This window comes from Chrysochloris asiatica, unplaced genomic scaffold, assembly GCF_000296735.1.
Source record: "Chrysochloris asiatica unplaced genomic scaffold, ChrAsi1.0 scaffold00095, whole genome shotgun sequence".
NCBI classification, from domain to species: Eukaryota; Metazoa; Chordata; class Mammalia; order Afrosoricida; family Chrysochloridae; genus Chrysochloris; species Chrysochloris asiatica.
The window spans coordinates 5,289,413-5,298,234 of record NW_006408613.1 but is presented as its reverse complement, the minus strand read 5'-3'; positions in this window follow the sequence as shown (position 1 = coordinate 5,298,234).

Here is an 8,822-nt window from a genome sequence, read left to right as displayed (position 1 = left end):
AAAATGAAATTGACTACATCTGAGGGGAAAGACTGTGGAAAAACTCAATATAATCAGCAATAGCAAGGCTGGGGCAGACAATGGAACAGACCATCAATTGATTGTATGCAAATTCAGGCTGAATATGAAGGAACTGAAAATAAGACCATGAGAACCAAAATACGACTTTGAACAAATCCCACCTAAATTTAGAGATAATTTTAAGTACAATTTTTTTTCCATTAGATATTAATGACCAAAGACCAGAAGAGTTGTGGAATGATATCAAAAGCATCATGCAGGAAGAAAACAAAAGACCATTGAGAAGACAAGAAAGAAGGTAAACATCAAAGTATGTATCAGAGAAGTCTCTGACACTTGCTCTTCAGCTTAGAGAAGCTTAAAGAAAATGAAAAAAAATCAGGAGGTAAACTAGCTGAACAGAAAATTTCAAAGGGCAGATAGAAAAGATAAAGTCAAGTATTGTATTTGAAATGTATAACTATCTGGAATTAGAAAACCAAAAGGGAAGAACACAGCATTTCTTAAGCTGAAAGATATCTGAAGAAAACATCCAAGCCTTGACTTGAAATACTGAATGATTCAATGGGAAAAGCATTTAATTATGCAGAAAGCATCACAAGAAGCTAGACGGAATATACAGAGTCATTGTACCAGAAAGAAATGGTGGATGGCCAATCATTTAAAGAGAAAGAATTTGATCAGGAGCCAATGGCACTAAAGGAAGAAGTTCAAAGTGCACTGAAGCCATTGGCAAAGAACGAAACTCCATAAATTGATGAAATTCAAATTTAAATCTTTCAGCAAACTGATGCAGCACTGGTAGTACTCACTTACTTATGTCAAGAAACTTGGAAGACAGCTTCCTGGCCAAGTGATTTTAATAGATCCATATTTGTGCCCAAAGAAAGGAGTTCTAGTGTACTCATAAATCACGGAACACTCTCATTAATATCACATTCAAGGAAAATTCAAAAATGACTGAAACAGTACTTTGACAGTGAACTTAAAACACTTACCGATGAATGAAGATCAAAGACCATAGCCTTCAGTGTAGTTGCACCTTAATGGACAGAAAACAAAAATACTAATCACTGGACCAATAAATAACATTATGATAAATGGAAAAAAGATTGGAGTTGTCAAAGACTTCATTTTGCTTGCATCAAACATCAACACTCATGGAAGCACCAGTAAAGAAATAAAATGACCTATGTCATTGGACAAATCTTCTGCATAAGACTTCTTTAAAATGTTAAAGAGCAAAGATATCAGCTAGAAGGCTAAGGTGCACTTGACCCAAGGCATGTATTTTCAATAACCGTGTATGCATGAGAAAGTTGGAGAATGAATAAGGAAGACTTTAGAAGAATTAATGCATGTGAGTTATGGTGTTGGAGAAGATTATTTTGTGTACCACACACTGCCAGGAGAACAAACAAATCTGTGTTGGAAGAAGTACAATCAAAATGCTCCTTAACAGCCAGGATGACAATACTTCATATCTCATACTTGGGGCATACTATCAAGAGGGACCAGTTTCTGGAAAAGGACATCATACTTAATAATGTGGAAGCTCACCGAGAAAAAGGAAGAACCTGAACGAGATGGTTTGGCACAATGGTAACAGCAGTGGACTTAAGTGTAACCAAAATTGTGAGCATGGCACAGAACTGGGCTTGGTTCTCTTGTCTATAGGGTCACTATGAGGCTGAACCTATTTGATGGCACCTAACAACAGAAAAAAACAAATTCATACTGGAGGCAGATCATGAGATCATGCATTGTTATTGTTGTTAGGTGCCATTGAATTGGTACCGCCTCATAGCGAACGTATGCACAACAGAACAAAACGTTTTCTGATCTTGGGAGAAGCCTACAATTGTTGTCCTGCTTGAGCCCATTGATGCTGACACTTTGACAATCCATTTTGATGGGGGTCTTCCTCTTTTTCTCTGAACTTCCACTTACCAAATATGATATATTTCTCCAGCAACTGGTCCCTACTGACGATATGTCCAATGTATGAGAGAGGAAGTTTGGCCATCCTGGCCTCCAAGGAGCACTCTGGCTGCACTTCTTCCAAAACAGATCTGTTGGTTCTATGGGAAGCCCATGATACTTTCAATATTCTCCTCCAACACCATAATTCAAATGCATCAATTCTTCTACAGTCTTCCTTATTCACTGTCCAGTTTTCACATGCACATGAGGTTATTGAAAATACCATGGCTTGGGTGAGGCACACCTTAGTCCTAAAGCTGACATCGTTGCTCTTCAAAACTTTAAAAAGGTCTTGGGCAGCAGATTTGTCTAATGCAATACGTCGTTTGATTTTTTGACTGCTGTTTCTGTGAGTGTTGATAGTTGATCCATGAAGAACGAAGTCCTTGACAACTTCAATCTTTTCTCTGTTGATAAGAATGTTGATTATTGGTCCAGTGGTGAGGATTTTTGTTTTCTTTACAATGAGATGCAATCCATACTGAAAGCTGTGCTCTTTGATCTTCATCAATAAACACTTTAAGCCCTCTTCACTTTCAGCAAGCAAAATTGTGTCATCTGCATATCACAGGTTGTTAATGAGTCTTCCTCCAATCCTGATGCCACATTTTTCTTCATATAACCAGTTTCTCAGATTATTTGCTCAGCATATAGGTTGTATACGTATGGTGAAAGAATACAATCCTGTCACACACCCTTCTTGATTTTAAACCATTAAGTGTTTCCATGTTCTGTTCAAACAACTGCTTCTTGGTCAATGTACAGATTCCTTATTAAGACAAGTAAATGTTCCAGAATTCTCATACTCCACAATATTGTCCATAGCTTGTCATGTCCACACAATTGTATGCCTTTGTGCAGTCAATAGACCAGAGGTAAATATCTTTTTGGTATTATCTGCTTTCAGTCAATATCCATCAGATATCAGCAATGATATCCCTCATTCCATGTCCTCTTCTGAGTCTGGCTTGAACCTCTGGCAGTTCTCTGTCAATGCTTGTAGCTGTTTCTGTATTATCTTTAATAATAAAACTTGACTTACATGGGATATCAAAGATATTTTCTGATGATTTCCACATTCTATTGGGCCACCTCTCTTTGGAATGGGCAAAAATACAGATCTCTTCCAATCAACTGGCCAGATAGTTGTCTTACAAATATTTTGTCATACATGAGTGTTTGCCTCCAGTGCCACCTCACTTTCTTGAAAGATTTCAAATTTTTATTCCATTAATTCCTGGTGCTTTATTCTTTGTCAATTCCTTCAATGCACCTTGGATTTCTTCCTTCAGTATCATTGGCTCTTGATCATATTTTACCTCTTGAAATGGTTGAACATCAACCATTTCCTTTTGGTACAGTGACTCTATGTATTCCTTCCATCTTCTTTTGATGCTTTCTGCATCATTCAATAATTTCCCCAGAGAATCCTTCAATAATTAAAGTCAAGGCATAAATTTTTTCTTCAGTTCCCCCAACTTAAAAAATGCTTAGCATCATCTTCCATTTTGGTTTTGTGACTAAAGCATGTGATCATGCATGCTAACTACTAAATTCAGTAAAAGACATCTAATTTATCTTCTTCAGAGTCTAATTTTAATTCAAGTGATAAAAAGTCAAAACTTTCTGGAATTATGCTGAACTCTATAGTCCATTTCAATGAGTGATCCAAAAGATAACTTTATTCCATTAAAATAAAATCCATTTCTATATTGTTGTTATTAGCTGCCAGTCAGCTCCAACTCTTGGTCACATAACCAAAACAAAATGTTGTCCAGTTCTGTGCTATCTTCATGGTCATTGGTGTGTCTGAGTCCATGTTGTGTACATTATCAAGCAATGATTTGTTGTTATATAATGGGGAGAAAAATAAGATTTTACTGGCTGATTTTTGGGAGTAGATTACTAGTCCAATTTTCCTGATCAGTCTTAGTCTAAAAACATCGTTGAAACCTACTCACTTGCTGGCATTTATAATACCGGTGGCATAACTTTCAGAATCATAGCAACACATAAATCACCATAGTACAACTGACAGATGAATATGTTTGTATTAAAATTGTCAGATCCCTTCAATAAATCCTAGTTTGAACAAATTTCTAGTTTTCTCATGGTTTGCTTTACTTTTTTCTGTGTTATTGTTATTAAGTGTCATGTAGCCGGTTCCTACTCATAACGACCTGTACAGGGTTTCTTAGGAGCAGCTTGTGAGTTTGAACTGCGAACCTCACAGTTCAAACTGACTTTGTGATCCAGTACATTATCCTGCAGAGCTACAGCAGGACTCTGAAGCATTTCAATTTTTCTGGGTCATGGGATTGGTAGAGGTGACAGTGGAGCCTGTGTGTGCACACAGTTCGCATTTCCCTACTCCCTTTCTTTTCAGTGTATTTTGATTGTGCATTTGTGGCTGTCAGCCTCAGCTTACATAAATCACAACCTGGTATTCATTTTGTCCAAAGCATCATTATTCTTTAGCTGCTTATATATCCTGTTGTTGTTGTTGTTGTTAAGTGCCATCGAGTCGGTTCCGACCCATAGCGACCCTGTACAGGGTTTCCAAGGGTGTAAATCTTTACGGGAGTAGAAAGCCTCATCTTTCTCCCGCAGAGCGGCTGGTAGTTTCAAACTGCTGACCTTAAGGTTCACAGCCCGATTCGTAACCACTACGCTACCAGAGCTCCTGTATGTAGCTTTATTTGTAAATTAAAAATAATTATTAAAAAAATTAAGATTTAAATTTGATTCATGGGGAAAAGTTAAATCTACAAGGTTAAGAAATAAATGTTGACAATATTAGCTCTCATCTCTCTTTCCAGAGTCATCTGTCTTTGGCAAACATTGTAGCTGCATGCAATGTTTTCTCAGCAGGTAGATGGAGAAATTCTGAGTGATTTCCAGCAAATATTTTGTAATTGCAGGATTATTACTTGCAGGATAGATGTAATTTAGAAATCACTTACTGTTGCTTAGATATAAAATAAGGTGTTTAAGTGTTGATGGGACAAGAAATATTAAATTCCTATAGTCTTCACTTAATAATATTAATACCAATAGAAAATTGATAAAATATGTCTGAGTTGGAAAAGACTCCATGGCAAATAACAGCAATAAACACAAAACTATTTGGAAATTCTGAGGAAGTATGAGAGAACATACAAGAAACAAGTATATAGCTTTTGTAATTTTGTCATTAAAATGTTAAAAATGTGAGTGTTAACATGATACAGCAAAAACATTTAGTTGGAGATTGGCAGATGGAAAGAAGAAAAAACATCTCACAATTATAATATTTAAGGTATATAAGGATTTTAACACTAAAATGCAACTAAAGAGAAATGAAACATTGTTATATACGTAAAAACAAAACACACAATTGTTGAACAATTAATGCCTTTGAAAAAGATTGAAAACCAAAATAAAATGAAAAATTACTTTAGCAAAGAAGGCATGTTTGAATTATCACCCCATGTACTTCTGGGTATTTTTGTATTTTCAAATCGAAGTTAAATAGAAAATACAGTCACGTAATAGTCTGTTTGTCTTCCTGAACTGACTTCTTAGTCTAATGTCATCTTTATGATAACCTAGTCCTTCAGTCAGACTCCTGTGTGGCACTGTAAAATAAGCACGAGACTACTAACTTCTAAATTGGTGATTCAAACCCACCAGCCACTTCTCAGAAACTGGAACTGACTCAAATGCACTTAACAACAACAACAGTCCTTCAGTCAGCTCATATTCTCTGCGCTACTTTATAGAAAGTGGCTAAGACTGGCCTTCATTCTGCAGCATCAGTCCTTACTTGCAAGGAGTTATTAAGCAATTATTTCCTTTCTCTCAGATACTCACTACCTGGGCAGGAGGCCAGATGCTTCCCTGGGTCTGATAGGACTGCTGATCTATTCCCCTCTCTCTTTTCTGGAAGAAGGGGGAGTTAGCCCACAGATGAAGGCGAAATGTTTCTCTTTTCAGCCTAGCTACAGTAGTCAAGCAATCCATTTTCCTAAGTTATTTTAAAGAGTCCCTGCTGCCTACCTTGCATTTCTAATTCCATATCCTCTAATTTTCTGGCATACAGGTTACATAACCAGGTATTAGGCCATTACACAGCACAGTTTATCATTCTGGAACAAAGTCGAGTTTGTATTTTCTTCTCTTCTTCCTTACGTGAGCCCCGATGCAGTAGTTCCCTCAATAAAGCTGCACACAGAGATGGTTAAACCATAGAAATATCACAAACTTCTATTCGTGGCTGATAACAAAGTAAGTCTTACTGCTCTCAGCAGTTAGAATGATAAATTTAAAAACCTAACCAAATACTTAACCTTGCAAATGCATGCTTCAGAATGAAAGTCCAATAACTAAGCCCCCTGGGCCTGCCTGAGAAGCTTAAGATAGACTGAGAATGAAAATCAAGTTGAGACTGAAAGAATGTTAATATTTTTGGTAACAGGTTCTAAGATTTCACCTTCTGAAAAAAATGACATTTGAATTATTATTTCAGGACAGGGCAATCAGGTAGAAAATTATTTTTAAGTCTAGTTAAGGTTTAATTTTTGGAGATATCTTCATCGTGTCTAATTAAACTCTCTAATGGTCAAATTTCCAGTTAAGATCCCATAATAAAAAAGTACCCAGGATATAGCTAATTTCATAGTGATGTCAGTGTTACAAATGACTGTATAAGAAGCAAAGAAGTACTTATTACGAGGGCATTTCTGGTGAAGAGTTCAGATTTACCTAAATTCCTGCTAGTTGACTGTGTTCATAAGGAACCTGTACATAGACAAAGAGGCAGTTGTTTGAACAGAACAAAGGGATACTGAATGGTTTAAAATCAAGAAAATTTTATGCCAGGACTGTACTATGTAACCATATTTATTCACTTTGTATGCTGAACAAGTAATCTGAGAAGCTGGATTATGTAAGAAGAGTGCTATATAAGGATTGGAGGACAACTGTAACAACTGTGATAAACAGATGATAAATTTTTGCTTGCTGAAAGGGAAGAGGACTTAAAATACTTACTGATGAAGATCAAAGACCACAGCCTTTAGTATGGATTGTACCTCAATGTAAAGAAAACAAAAATCCTCACAAATGAAACAACAAATAATATCATGATAAATGGAGAGAAGATTTAAGCTGTCAGATACTTTGTACCTACAATCAACACACATGAAAGCAGCAGTCAAAAATCAAACAATGTAAACTATCACATAATTTATAAGAAAGCATTAAAAAAAAAAAAAAAGTATATGGACAAGAGCAGCAAAGGGAACCTGAGTGTCACCCAGAAGGAAGAGTCATGAGTGCAGCATGCCTTTTGTACCCAATGTCCCTGCCATGTGAACTTCTAGATCCAGGTGAAAATTGATACCAAGATACCAAGATTTCCAGCAAACACCAGGACTTAACACTCTGAGCCATCAGAGAAAGAATGTATTCCCATAAATGCTGAACTATGAATTTCTACTTGGTTCCTCATTAATAAATTTGAGAAAATGAAAAATAAATAAATAAATATCTCATGTCACAACTGGGAGCTCACACACACACACACAAAATAAAAAATTAAAAAATCAAACAACATATTGCATTAGCCAAATCTGCTGCACAACTCCTCTTTAAAGTGTTCCAGAACAAAGATATCAATATAAGAACTAAGGTGCCCCTGACCCAAGCCATAATATTTTCAATAGCCTCATATGCATGTGAAAGTTAAACAGTGAATAAGAAAGCCCATAGAACAATTGGTACATCTGAGTTACAGTGTTGGAAAAGAATATTGAGCGTACCATGGTCTGCCATAAGAATAAACCAATCTGTGTTGGAAGAATTACAGCCAGAAAGCTCCTTTAAAAACCTGGATGATGAAACTTTGTTTCTCATACTTCAGACTTAATATCAGGAGAGTCCTGTCCCTGGGGAAGTACATCATGCTGGGTACAGTGAAAGATCAATGAAAAACAGGAAGACTCCAAACAAGATGGATTGACACCATGGACTCAAGCATAGGAACAATTGTGAGAATGGTGTGGGACCAAGCAGTATTTTTTCTGTAGTGCATAGAGCTACTATGAGTCGGAGCCAACTCCACAGCCTTATTCCTCTCTTGTTTTTATACTTTCTCCTGAGCTTGTTTTACATTCTACACTGAGAGCTAGCATTAGGCCATGGGCAAAACAGGAAGTCAAAATTCGGAGTCAAAAGTTGCTGATTGTTGAGAGAACAAACAAGATGGCAGATCGAGTGGACGTATAGCAGAGAGCTCTGCCAAAAACAACACAGAATACCCGACCAAGCAGGATCAGGGGATGGTCCCAGAACTCTGAACCACATATAAAGGAATACTTACAAGGTTGGAAGGCTCACAGCTGGGGGAATTTGTGGCAGAAGCAAGAAATCTATTGCTTTCTAGTCCGGGACGCTCGGCTGCTCCAGGAGTCGCCATCTTGGGTGAGACCACGTGGGGGAAAGATCGGAGCAGCCACAGACGCCTGGCAGAACCGCTGAGAAAAGGTGTGGGCATTCGTCTCTTTTGGTAGCTGTTCATTTGGTCCTTTGCTGTCTGCGCACCTCCCTTCTGGTGACTATAGGAGTGTCTGAGCTAGTGGGCACCCCAGCCCCACCCTTGGAGGGTTCTACTACGCATGTGCACAGATCTCCTCGAAATTTAAAGAGACAGTTTCCAATTAAAACCAAACGGCCACAGCCGGCCCTGAACTGTTTCCAACTAGAAACAAGTCCCAAACAGGGATTGTGGAGCGGGACAAGCAGACAAAAGAGGAAATAGGCTGAAAATTAAATCCTAA